The sequence below is a fragment of the Anopheles bellator genome, chromosome 2 (assembly GCF_943735745.2).
Source record: "Anopheles bellator chromosome 2, idAnoBellAS_SP24_06.2, whole genome shotgun sequence".
Taxonomy (NCBI): Eukaryota; Metazoa; Arthropoda; class Insecta; order Diptera; family Culicidae; genus Anopheles; species Anopheles bellator.
Window position 1 is genome coordinate 82,398,164 of NC_071286.1, and position 14,432 is coordinate 82,412,595.

The 14,432-nt window shown below is 48.0% G+C and overlaps 1 protein-coding gene across 1 annotated transcript in view; it reads left to right on the forward strand.

Moving 5' to 3' along the window:
• Nucleotides 1–14,432, forward strand: part of LOC131208194 (titin-like) — a 226,130-nt gene that overhangs the window by 3,019 nt on the left and 208,679 nt on the right. The window lies entirely within an intron of this gene.

The window sequence follows — 14,432 nt, forward strand, 5'->3', positions numbered from 1 at the left end:
CCTAATTCTTCTTCCTCAGCGTCAGTCAGTCAGTGGCAGCAGCGGGGGAACGTGGCCATCCGTTCCAACGTGCCGACGGAATCGGTGAAATTAAAGCATTTCAATCCATTAGCCCCAGCTCCCAGCTTACCGGGGGGTCCTGCAGTCAAGTCAAGTGTCCGGAAAGTAGTGCCATTTCGTCCGACGCCGAATGAGAATCGGAATCGATACAAAGGATAAAATGAACGGTCGAAAAACTGGTCACACGGTCGGCAAGGAATCGCGGTGAGTTTTTGCCGGAGCTCCGACAGCATTTATCTACTTCAATAAATTTAATTAATAATTCAAATTAGACTCCCTCTGCGAACGTGCTTCCAGTTGGGCAAATTGCCCATCGGAGTCGGCACAACTGATCAAACACTGTACAGGTTCCGAAGGATTTCAATCGGACCAGGCAGGAGGAGGCAGTGAGTCACTGTTGTCGTCCGCGCGGCATCCGAGAGTAGCCCGGTCCGCCTGACCCTGACCTGACCGGCTGGAATGATTGAAAAATATTTGCATTCCACCGATCTTGAACTTTGACTGGCGATCCCTTGGCGTGCGGGGAGGGTTCGCTTTCCGCGAACCGGAACAAACATCCGGCGTAAGCCATCATCCACGGAGTTGAGCCCCGTTTGTAAGACGCCCGTCGGCTAAATGTAAAAATAAATTTTGTTAATTTATTCTCGGTCGGCAAGGGGATATACAAAAAATTAAACCATCACCCTCCACACCCAGTTGATGCCCCAGTCGATACCGGAAACCGCCGGATGCGGAAGAACGGAGCACCGTATTGCCTGGAGCGAACGGCCAAGGCCCGGTTTTTCGGAGTCGCGCGGTCATGGTGGGTGACTTTTTTACGTTTCCGGAATTTCCTCGTATGTAGCCTGCGGCCACCGGTATTTTTTGTGTGTGAGCCGCTGAGCCGGTTTCCCGTTCGCGGAAACCGCCTGTCTGCGCGTAGCGTAAATGGATCATCGATTCGGGGGAAAAAATCTTTAATTTTAAGCACTTAGCAGGTGCTTTCGGTTTCTCGGACGCTGCATTAACCTTTTGTTGGAGTATTTGGATTTGTGTAACACTTGAAAAGGGCAAACGCTTATGGCAGTAAAACTGCGATCGAAGTGATTTCAATCAATTCGGGAAAAACCTTTAGAGCTTATAGTAGCGACCAAACGGCTACCAGGAATTGGTTTTAGTTCGCCAAGCACCAGCAATCCACCAGCAATGGTCCATTCGTGGCATGTTCTTTTCTAAAGGCGAAACTACTTAAATTTGTAGTGAGTAAATGTAAACATTTGTTACATTAACTTAACGTGTCATTGTTCTTTTTGTTAATGATCTAATTATTTATGTACTGTCACAAATTGCTGGCGCAATGTCGAATCATAATCATCGACCAAAAAAAGAAAGTTGCAAATTTGATTCGGTAATTTTGTTTTCACAATTTAATTATATAAATTATTAAATTATTTAGAGGCAAATATCGGCTATTACTGCTAAACGCCTCTATAATAAAAAAAAATTAAATTATTTCCGTTCGCGGCCGTAATTGCCTGCAACTATGCAACTAGCTCGCAACTTCCTGCTGATTACGCCTAACGGTATGCAATCCAAATGCATCGACCATTTTCACGGAATCTCAACCGTTTGTGAACCGATTGGACGCAAAAGATTTTAAAAACGGTTAGCCGCCATTTCTAAAGTATTTGAAAAACAGTTTTGTAATATGCTTCTGCTAATATGCTATGATCCTTCACATTGACATAATGGATGTACGCAACAAAGAAGCAACCACGTAATGCTAATAAGTATTAGCCCGTTCCGTCGCGTCAAACTGTATGGAAACGACCGCAGGCCGTTTGCGTTTGCATTTTTATAAGCGATCATTAGCCATTAGCACACGGTTCGCTGATACAACGCTGCGCACCAACGCACCCTCGTGATGCGTTTCATTTTTCACGGCTGCTTTCGCACGGAGCACCGTAGGGTCCATAAACTGAGGGGAGTCTAATTCAGTTACTAACGTTGTAGCCAAGGAGTAAGCCAACGAAGTTCCATCCCCCGGAGTTATCCTTGCAGCACGGCAAGAACAACATTCCGGGCGGATACGACAGCCGGTCCGCTTCCCGTCGTGCTGATGGTGCTCCAGCGGAATGGATCATCATCATGCCGTACTCGAAAGCCGACGAAAACGACGACTAAGTACGGAGCGCACGAAGGGTGGCCGTCGGGCGGTTTGGGAAGAAAAACTGATTCCCTGCATCGCCGGCGGGTAAACATATTTTATATATTCTTTCGCTTTTCCCGTGCACCACACTTCAGAAGACGCTCCATCGCAACGGGGAACGCTTCGTGAAGGGTTCGGAATCCGGTTGTGCCGGCTTGCCGGCCATGATTTTTGGCTTCGCGGAAAGACAGACGGACAGACAGATAAATATGGATTTTCCTCCCCTGCTGTAAAGCGTGGCACATTTGCCAAATCGCCTCCGGGGTATGTTTTTGAATGAAATTTTTGCATTAGATTGAATGTAGCATCTCCATACATTACGCTTCACAAGACGCCCGGCAGCGGTTCCGATTTTTCGGCCAAGAACCAACCCTCGATGGATGGCAGGAATGGTCTTCAGGTAGTCTATTTATTCGGCTTTCATTGCGGATAAACTATTGCACTAGCATCACCAATAGAGAGTTGCAACGATGCTCTCATTGTACGAACGCTGTTTGGTGAGGTTTTCAAATTAACTCAACTCATGAATGGAGCCCTGACGACTTAAAAAACGTTATGAGACGAACTATAAGCGATTAACTTCTTCTGGTTACTTTCCATGGAATATGGATACAATTAATCTACGTTTTATATATTTCATATATTGTGTTAAGTCCTTCTTCTGCATTTGCAATTCACATGTTCGATTTATGAGTTCAAATGCATTTCGGTGGAGAGGTAATTGTGTGTTAATCACGTGGTCGATTTCCGTTTCAAAAGTAGAAGTGAATTTGAAATTGTTTGTTTGATGTTTTCGGAGCCGCTCACTCACCGATCACCACACCGATTTGGGTTTAGGGCAGAAAAATAATAGAAACATCTCGACGGTCAAAACGGTTCGACGGGCGAAACGATCGACGTGGCCCGGCTTCCTGAATTCACCGGCTCACCGTTAAATGGAAAAGTTAAATTGCATTTCAAACGCAACCGCCGAACGCCGAAAATACAGCGAGCCTTCGCCCAGACACGAAACGCAGCGCACGATCTGACTTCGGTTTAATTAACGCCACGCAACGCGACGCCCGCAGCATCGCTGTGTTGTGTGCGAAAGGTAAAGAATCCTGAAAAGCATGGCAAACACGGGCCTGCCACATGAGAAGTTTCCCATGCGTTCCGGAACTTTCTTCCAAAGTACCGAAGGCGAGTCGAGTAATTTAATTGATCGCTAACTTTAGGGCAACTCCGGGATTGGTTTCGGAACGGTGGCGGAGTGGCGAGTGTGTTAACAGATATCTTCATTTGGTATGCGTGTGCCATTTCGGCGCCCCTCGGAGGGGACACGTCGGCCGCCAGTGTCGGCCTATTAATCTCAATTCCTGCGCATTTACAGTGAGCCGCACTCCCGACTCCGACTGAGAGCATAATGCTGCTGCTGCTGCGGGAAGCGAGATAAACACACGTAAAGCGCCAAGTGGTACAAACGATTCGTGGACGGTGGTGAAATGCTGGCCGAAAACAACTTCACACTCTCCGCCACCGGGTCCGGGCCCGGAAGGTCCGAAAACCCACAAATCATGCGGTGCCCGGCTCGCCATTTTTGCGTTGCAATAAAAGTGCCATTAAAGCAATTTCTTTCTCGATTGCGCTCCGAAAGCGGAGGGTCCGTTTCATCTATTAAAAGCATTCCTCCGTTGGGCGGAGGGCACTTTAAAAGGCTTCTGCTTTCCCGGGGCCACTGGATGGATGTCCTTCCTGTGCAGGAGCGGTTTGACGGCAGAACGGAAGCAGCACGATAATAAATGACTCATTGTCAATAAACATCCAATATCCGATGGCTTACGTGCAACCGATACCCGGCCATCACCACCATCAGTGCTTGGCAGGGCAGTGAGGTAACATGTAATCATGCAACGTAATGGACCGGCCGAAATGATGGGCTTCTGATTTTGCCAACTAGAGTCAGCGTTGTTTTAAGAGCTATCGTTTAATTAGTGTTTTATCCTTCTCTTCTAGTACTCTGTGGCATGTCACACATTTATTATATTATAGTTACATTAATTTTTTACTAATTCTACTTTGACATCTTGCTACTTCATTCAGAGTTTTACGATCTATTTGGTTGTATTATTTATTTCTTTGCTTCAACATTGTCTTTTTATTTCGTTTTTGCTGCTCGTTCAATTGACTGCTAATTTTCTTTCTTATTTATTTTAAATTTCATGAGCAACTTAAGTAGCTTGAATTTACTGAGTTCTATTTTATTTTTCCTAAGTTTACTTAATTTCGTTTACTTTTAGTGAACTTGTTTTTGCTAATCGTATAAAATTCGACCAGCTTATTCCACTCGCTGCGTACACGTTGCGCATAACTGTTGATTCTCTTCAACTATGCATAAGTTGCCGAGTGAGCTATAGGGCCTCATGAGGCTTACGTCATGACTTCGATCGAAGACAAGACGGTCGCAAGGACAAGGCCTGCAGCTTCGGTGAGCGCCGACCGTTAACTCCTGACCAACCGACCAAATCGAACCCGAACCGGGTTCGACAGGCACGGGAATCCATTATCGGGAGCGTCCGACCGTTCCTTGGGACTCGTGCGTAACCTTATCGCTCGGGCTCCCGGAGCCCTGCTGGAGCCTGGACACGGCCCGGGAAATGATAAAAATTTCACCAGCGCAATGCATCACCCCCGGGGCCACCTAGGGCCGGGAAATTAATGCGTCAATAATTCCTCACGTTCCCTTCGATAATGTTATCGGATAATCGTACCGAAAATGGATTGACGTTTACAGTGGTCCCATGTCCACCGGTGTCTCTAGAGAGATTTTGCTCTCTCTCGCTCCCTGAAGTGCGCAACAACGACGACCAGGACCAGGAGCACCCCTGGCGTATCGATGTCCTGCCACGGGTCGGGCTCTTTTTCGTCGAGAGAAATTACTTAATCCTACCGGACACACGCGCACACCGACCGATGTGTCTGGAAGAGGGGGAGTGGGATTTAGGATCAGGACGGCCTTATCTTGCCTATTAATCTATCGAGCAAGCAGAGTGCACGTTTCCGGCGGCCATCGATTGTGGGCCCGCAACACAATGGCCGGTGTTGCCTGCTGCCGACCCAGCCCTACTGGTTGGGGTAGGCCGTAGTGGACCAAAAAATTAGCTACCGATGTTCGTATCCTGCTCCTGACTATCACGATGCTGGCCGAAAAAGCAACGGGAAAAAATCGGTGCTCGACATCGCTTAGCAGGGGTCTAGCAGGTTGGATGTAGGAGTTACACGGGGGAACGATGTGTTTGATTGAACGGCAATCAGAAGAAAATGGTAATGTGCTGATGTCGTCGCCGCCGTCGTCGAAGAGGGAGCTTATCATTAGGGCATCGGATCGGAGGCGGACTGGCGAATCGCAAACGGATCAAATTGATTGTCAACGAAAAACACCTTCACCACTCGGTGCCTCGGTGTAGCGTACGTAAGCAGTTCGTCCTAAATGGCGCAACGGTCGAGGTGGTAAACAGTGGCTGGTTAATGGAATGATTTATGTCGATTCGATGGAAAGTGGCCCCCGGAATTGTAATGTGTTCTGGGAATGTGTGGAGAAGATTAAAGTTAATTCGTGCGCCATCGAGGGCGATGGAGCAGAACAATGGTGGAAACGGCTTCTGAAGTCCTTCGTTCGTTTCATCTTAAGACCTGTGGATTTTAGCTGAGACAGGAGAGGTTGAAACACTTGAAACACACAACACCAGATCCCACCTCGTGTCGTAGATTGCCAGCCACATGCACAGCTTCCGTGAGGGTCTTCTAATCATCGAGTGACTAAGCGTATACCGATTCGTCCGGTTTTCTGGTACCACTTCCTTCAACTGTCCACAGTGTCAGCGTTTAACTGGCACGGGTTTTGAAATCAGCAAGCATCGTAAGAAAAATGTCAAATAAGCATATTTTTCATCGGTAATTACGTCTACCGACGTTCTGCTCCCCCTGTTGACCATAAGGACCTAGCGGTGCACTCTGGTGGGCCTGAAGCTGGCCGACAGACCCGCTGCAGAACCAATAATTAATGCTATTTTTAAACCTCCAACAAACGGGCTCTCCGAGGCTGCGTTTTCCCTGAACGCTCCACGGCCCTGTCCGGGTTTGGCTTTTGGTCAGCAACATTTTCCCATTGTACCTTTTGCTCGCTGAATGGAAACTAATTAAATATCTTCAACGGACGGACGGACGGTGTGCGCGAAACTAGAGAATGGGCTGAAACACGGCCAGCGATGGCTACAAATTCTATTTGATTACTCCTGACGGTCGGCGCCGTGGTCGCTGAGTGGGGTTTTCATCTGGGGCGGTTGCAACAACAACAAAAAACGGAGTGGAAAAGAACTAAAGCGGAACGCACTGGGAAAGTAGTAGAAACACTAGGGGCAGACAGAGCGAGAGACAATACGCCGCTGCTTCTATTCTACAAGGCTACGGAAATAAAAATTGTAGCATTTGCCATTCGGGTTTTGGTCAGGATGTTACGTCGGCGATGGGGTTGGTAATGATTATCCTTCGCTCCGGACCGCCGGAAGGAAAGTGTAAGTGAGAGAGAAAGAGCGAGCGAGGGAGAGAATTCCAAACGGTTGACCCACAAGATCCGGTTGGCAAGCGAGATGTAACTATCGGCCCGTCCTCGTTCTCGCTTTGCCAGAACCGCAGAGCGCGCCCATAGTGATGAAAAGGATAATGCCCAGATAGCATTAGCTTCGGAATCTCTTCATGAGCGTGGAAATTACTCCCCAGCTTAGAGTGGCCCTGAGTGCGGGTACGGGCAAGAAAGGTGGCGATTGTAAAACAGGATAAAATAAACAGAGCAAGTGCTGTTGCTGCCGCTGCCCGGGACGACGGCAATTCATTAAAGCAGTTCTGCAGCCCGGTGCTCACGGTTTCGAATGAAGATCACTCTATGCATTATTCATTACTCAATTAGAGATAGAGAAGCGGCTCTTGGCCGGGAACTGGAAACTCTACTCCCCGGCAGGAAGCCCTGGAGGCCATAAAGCGTAAAGGTAGGGTTCGAGCATCTTGAGGTTGTTTCGTTTTAATTTTGTAATGATTTGCACCGGCAAAAAGAACGTAATCCATCGGATGCTGCTTTATGTTGGCCCCTTTCAAGTGCGTGCTCCTGTTCCGGGCCAGAAGAAGCACATCAAACATTGTTGCCACAATCCACCATGCCGTCCGGTGAAAGGTGAGCAGTAATGCAGTTCCTAGTAATTTTCCTATTCCTAGTGGTTGGCAGCTGTTCTGTTCCGAAGTCATTCTGCTTCATTTCGTGCTAATCAATTTAGGTTAATCACGTTGCCAGTTCAAAATTGACGCGGAACAAGAACTCGGCTCGTGTTCCAATTATGTAGGACGCTGGTCTGTCGAAGTGAAGTTGATTATCTTGTCGCTTCCCATCAAATGGCGCGCAAACAGGGCTTCACGGGCAGGGCTTCACGGGAAGGACTTCACAAAATCTCGATACTTCTACGTCTGAACGTTTGTGGTCATAAACCACCGGATGTAGTTAGAAGAGCAGTCGGTATCTGTTTCGAGGACCAGTTATTGTAGTGAAACATTTCATTCACGAACAAATAATTAACTTGAGTGGCTTCCGGTGAACCTCTTTTTAGTAGATTTTTCACAAAAGGCGTAGATCCTTTTTCGTTATTTGAGTAGCGGTAACGCGATGAACACAGAACAGGATATTGAGTCAATGCCTAATAGTACGGTGAAACAGATTTACCAATAGCGGCCATTAAAATCAGAAAAATGGAGTACGATCCTTCTAAACAAACACACCAGGGGTTGCAACACATTTTATTGCTTCATCCCTCGCCAAGGGTTCGGGGCTGCGAGTTGAATAAATAATTTTCCCGTCCATTCATAATTGCAAGCCGAGACTTCTGGCCGCGTTTTGATTGTTGGGAACTCGTCCAGATTCCAGAGTGTGCCGAAGAAGCACCAAATGGAACTGCCAGAGGCTCTCACAAGGGCTCACATCGCCTGGAAGGAGGGTGCGAGATTGTAGAAAAGTGTCCGCCATTTTGCCCCTTGCGTCGTTGCGCCGCGTGAAAAACAAGCTAATTAAGGTGAGTAATGTTTGGTATCAATATTTTTACTATGCGCAATGCTCAGCACCGCCCTCCGGGCGCTGGTTCGCTGCATTTAGTTTCGGTTCTGTTTGTTATTGCCGTCAATAATGGTAATTTATGCGATAAAACAGGTCCCCGGCTGCGGAGGCTAATCCGCGAGCAATTGGGTAACGGCGTGGCCCGAAATGTCAATGGGTAGCGTAGTGTCATCGGTGGCCGCTGGCGTGTGACTTTGTTGATCCACTGCTCGTGCCGGAAGGACCTTCGCCGCCGGGTTTTGGGTGCACTCGCGTGCGTCCCTCCGGCCTGCAAAGAAGCCATTCGACTCGCTCACTGATTTATCGTTGACCGGGACGGACCGCTTGACATCGTGACTGTGGGCGAGGGTAGAGAGAGGGGCCTGAAAACAAACAGCACCAACCTCCATTTTGTTTCGAATCCTTTCTCCGGGCGCCCGGCACGGCACGTGTGCGGTGCACGTGTCACGCCGACGGAGGTGTTTTTACCAGCCCAATATTGGCTTTGATTGATAACGGGCGCAGCCGGGCTCAAGGATTCTCGGAACGGCACCCGGGACGGGTCGCCGCAAACGCACGGGCACGGGGTGAGCCGAGGACGCTGGCTGGCCAGCGACAGGAGTCTGCACGTGAGCGAGGCCAGAAGAAAGCCAGAACGCTCTCCGTTGAGACTTGGTTAGGCTCTACGTGTCGACGATTCCGTAGAACGACTCGGGCCGAGTTCTGGTGAATCACACAGATGGGACCGACTTGTAACTAAAGGTTCGAGAGGTGCCAAATGAAAACATGCCGAAGTGATATCGAGCACACTTCATCGTTCCGGTAGCTTGAAGTGTGCCGTACTCATTTCCTATTAATTGTCCCTGGGTCCCCCTGGGGTCCTCGCTTCCAAAGGTCTTACAATTTTCATTCGCCAAAGATCCCTGGTTTCAAACGATGGGAAATTAATTTAAAACTGTGATCTCTGTGTGCAGCGGTGGAAGTTAACTATCCTCAGTTGTTAATGTATTTATCGAGTAAATTCATTAGCAAAATAGATAACTGACAGTGAACTGATAGTACAGCAAATGAATAAATGAAAGCATAATCAAGAAAATTAATGAAAATGCCAAAGATTGGAATTCTTCCACTCGACAAACATCGACGTTCGCCCGAAACCTTGTTAAAGTTGACTGAAATCCATTCACTTGCGCTTCGCTTAGTGTTTGCTTTGCAAAAGGATCCTGGATCCTTGAGTCAAGAGTCAGCGCTCGACGCATGTTCGGAGCGTGTCCGGATGCTAGCGTAGCTGCCTCATCGTGTCTAAACACATCAGGGCGTTTAGTGGGGCTTTAGTGGAAAGCAAAAGCGACGGCCCGGAGAATCCACCCGGTCGCCCGACTGCGTGTCCCGGTCCCCGGCTCGGTTCGAGTGCTTCGAGCTGTTTCTCCTGACTCTTTTTTCTTAGCCCTAGAGCCGCAGGGCCCACGATACAACGCACGGCGGTGATGTGTGATAATAAATTCTAGCTCCCCCTGCCGCCCCTGCTCCGTGTGTGGCGCCGGCCCGGGCCAATGCACTGTCAGGTGAAAATGATATACGGCAGCGCATTAGCGGCCCATTTAATATGCTACGAATCGAAAGTTTTGCGTTGACGTTTGAGAAATTCATGAGCCAAATCAAGCTAATCACGTAAGCCCGCCCGGGCCCGAGCACGAAACGTGTGTATCCCCAGGACCCACGAAGGGTTCCGCTTTTCTCGCCAACGATTGCCATTTCGGTTGGTTTGATTGATGTTTGCGCCGGGGTAAGAGAAAGCGACCAAACAATGCTCACCGACCCGGAGTGCTGGGTGGAAAGACACGACGAAAGAAACATTCTGTCACATTATGCGAACGACCAGGACTGGCTATGCTTCCCTACAGGACGATCGTTACGGTTTTCGGGGCCGACAATATGCGTGTTGCGTCGGCAAACAGAACGAAACGTTGCTGGGCCCCGGGCCGGATCGGTTCTTGCAGTGTCGGGTTATGCAACGCGGCGTTTTAATTGTCTAATTAAACACATTGTTTCCCGTTGCGACATTATTGAATAATCCCTCGGTGCAATCAGCACCGTCCGCGAATGTCCTCTGAACTCTGAGCCGAGCACCGGTTGCGGATGAGATCGCTTGTCGTCACGGCCCAGCCCCGGCGTAATTAGATGACTCTGGAGACGATCATTTGGCGCCCGCGGTGTCGTCGGATGATAATGATTGTTTAGCACTAAAAGGCAGGATGCTGACGCACGAAATGATGACACCGCAACACCTTCGTTACTTGTTGCCCGTTTGTGAGTGTTCCAAACTTTAACACTAATCTCACAGCTATTGGCCATTAGAGGCATTGCTTAATGGGTGCAATAAGGTTTAAGGGTTGGATTTGTAATCTATAAACACAAGTTCGTTCACATTAACCCACGGCGACGCTTAATGTATTAGCTGAGTTCAGCTCGTGTTACCCGATCCAGTAATCGGATAATCAGTTCATGCTGAGGGTTCATTAATTTAGAGAAGCGACCGTGCAACGAGGTCTTTCTTAAGTCCAAGTTGAGTAGTGTGAATTTTATTAATAATTATACAAAATTAAAAGCACGAAGCATGTCCTCTTCTTAGCTTTATGCATGTCATTTAACGTTTCTATTTTTTATAAATAACAATTGCTGAGGTCCTTGGAAAGACGATTTCATCGCCAGAGTCGAATCTCTTTTCTCCAAACAAATGTTAGGGGAAATATTTAGTTGGGTCCAAGTCCCATGAACAGGGTGGACAATGGAACAACTCGCAGCCGAAATAATACATGTAATTGATGACAAGGACCTTATAAACTGACCTAATGCGGTCGTTTTTCCTTCACATCGGTCGGTCCAATAAGTTGACATAATTTTGGCCATTGATTGTTCTTTGCTTCTAAATGTGAAGATGACTAAATTATGCGTACCATAGAAATCTAACAGAAAGAATCTGTCTATCTAACATCTAACGACTATGCAGAGGAATGTAACATCCAAACATGTGTTCGTAGTGGATGATAACGATTTTTCCAGAGTTCCTCTGCATAATTGCAATTTTGTGAATGATATTGATTTAATTGATCATTTGATTGTAGGCCAAAACAAACCTTTCGAGCATTTGGGTTTTATATTAATAAAGTGCAGCAAACAATTGTAGCACGAATGTGGTAATTTTCACACAAAAATTCTTATCAAAAATTGAACTTTCGGCTTGGTTCTACCACCGGTCCGGAATCGATGGCAAGCAGATTGCATCGCCGGACGCACATCGCCGCAATCGATCGGCAGCGCATCGCTGGGCACCGTTTCGGTGCAAGCACTTGTGGCCCGGGTAGGATCTGGTTCAAATTGAAATACTGGCTGAAAGACTTGACACATGTCTAAAAGCATTTATCAATGTTACATTCCAACTCGCACGTACGCTCCGACCGGCACTTGCCGGAAGCTGTAATGGAATCGCTTTCCAAACAACGTCCGATGTCCGCAAACGGGTTCCACAAATTCGCAGTGTCGATTCTCCGACGGTGAGCCGATGCTGAGAAAACCGAGTCCTCGGTGAAGTGGTTCTGGAAGAGGGTGCAACAGCAGCAAGGGTGGAAAAAAGAACCGAATACAGTCACCTCCACACGGAAACAAGCAAAAATACGATTGTGGCCGGTCTGCTTCCGACAGAATGATGTCCGGTGCAATCCGACGAAGGAAATTGAAATCAAATCACGGCATTGTGAGTGTGTTCTCGGAAATCGGGTAACCCGGGGGGCGCCGAGAGGCCAGAGAGACCCGAAAAGAATCGACGGCCATCGTTTGGGGCTGGCTCCCCGAGGAGTACACCGGGGAACACCTGTAGGCATCGGGTATCGGTGCCGGAAATCAATCAAACTCCGTCTGCGTTTGTGGGGCGTATCCAGCCGGGCTATCATACTGCTTCCCGGGCCTCACTCGGAAGTGTCCATTACGCATTACACCTACACCTAGGTGCCCGACGTCAGGCTTCCCTGAATGTTTGCCCGCTGTATCTTTCCTGAGCGGTTCGGATGAGTTGAGGAACCGAGGACACGTTCGTCGGAAAACGCTCGGATGTCACCTGCGGTGTGAGCATTACTCGTTACCAACCGAAGCCACTGGGAACCGGACCCGGCCGCACACCACGGGCTGCCTGTGGGGCGTAAGACTTCTCCCCGGCCAAGGCTTCCACTTTCCCGGAGCAGTCAAACACATCGCTTCAATTACGGTGAGCCGCTTGCATGTGTGTGCGGAAACCATTTGCATGTTTTCTGGTAAGCCAGTTTGCCCAGCGGCCGTGTCACCGAGCCACCGAGTGCTCCAGGAGGCGGTCCTTGTGAGATTGGGTTTTTTCGGACCTGCTTCGGATTTCTACCGGCACAGCACTCGCATCTCTGGCTGTGCTTTGTCCAATCTACCGACCGCCCGTTCGGCAGACGTTGAAGTCGAAAAAAAAGGTTTTTCTCCAGGACTCGGCCCAGGTTAAGTTACAGCGACATAAACCACTTTTGTCTTCCCATCGACGACCCGACGTTCGCCAAACGTATGCGAAGTTACGTATGCAAACTGCACCTGCATCCCAGTTTCCGGGGGCCACCAGAGGGCCAGCAGGACCGCAGGAAAGTTTTCTGCCTCCGGATGTTCGGTCCCCCAATCGATTGTTGGCCGATTGGCGCGCGCCCGACGTTCGGTCATTGCATAATTGATTGACGAAATTTCACCTCTCACGGATGGACAGTTTCTTTGACTTACTCGATGTCGAACAAGGGATTTCTTTGCCACTTCGTGTCCGGCCAGCCCAGGACCAGGCTTTCAGGTCTGATTTATTCATTATCCACGCCGGGCCGGGGCCCGGTGCCAGGGCAACCGGTTGCCCTTGTTGGTTGCGGCTTGTAAGGTGGTTTTGTAAGCAAAGTAATCCCCGTCCAGGGCTTCAATTACGGAAGAACTTGGCCGCAACGGAAAACTCAGTCGAGAGTTTTTAATTGGTTCGGTACCGGGCCCGGAATCCATGAATGAATGCAGCCAAATTATGCGCCGAGGGATCGAACCGAGTGCACACTTGGGCAGGGGTTGCTTTGTTTTGTATGTATTCGACGTAAGTGAGTTAAGTTTGACGCAAGGCGCAAACTATCTACAGCCGTGGGTTGCCGCCGTCCGCCCAGTTCTGGTCTTCCGGTGCACTGCACTGCCTTGGGTTACGATGCACATTTTGATAATCCACTTATTTGAGTCCTGCAATCGAGGCAGCACACAAACACAGAGCACAAAACTTAACTCGTTAAAAGAGAATGAATTTTGTAGGTGGCCTTTCGACTGGACATTGACTATTCCCAATCGTAGGGAGGCGAGATTCGAAAGAATAATTTGAAGCACTTGCTCAGACCACAAACAACATTACCTCTTGACATGTTTTCTTTTAATAATCGAAAGCAAAAATGGAGTTACTGCTGTGTTTTGGCCACAGAAAACCGAGCGGCAAACAGTTTGGCCAAAACGTTTTTGACATTGGAAAATATGCAGACTTAGACGTATTGCATAGAGTAGGGATTAATTCAAAGGCAAAGACATAGATTTAGATAATGATTAGATAATTCGTGACAAATGTCATGTGTCATTTATTAATGCCAATAATTTTGAACAATCTGTGAGATATCGTTTATTTTGTCTTTAGTTTTTTTGGAAAACTTTATCTGAATAGCGATTTTACTGTCAAAGTAGTGTTTATAGTGAATAGTTATTTAATTTTTTGTTTGCAGTTTAACTTGTGTGGTTTAATATTTGGCTTAATGACGTACGTACAGTGTTTCGTAAAAAAATAAAAAACCTCCCCGACTCACCGGTTGCCAGGGGGCCAAAAGATGGTGCGATGTAGATGGTGCAAATTAAAAAGAAATTTAAAAAATGAAAGATTTTTCTTATCATTCACACCTTGGGGTCTGGCCGCTTACCATCTCGGAGTATGAATTTGGGAAAAAAAATCTTATACAATGTTGAAAGGCACCGAAAAAGAAGCACCCAACCGTTCCGGGTTGTGGTGCG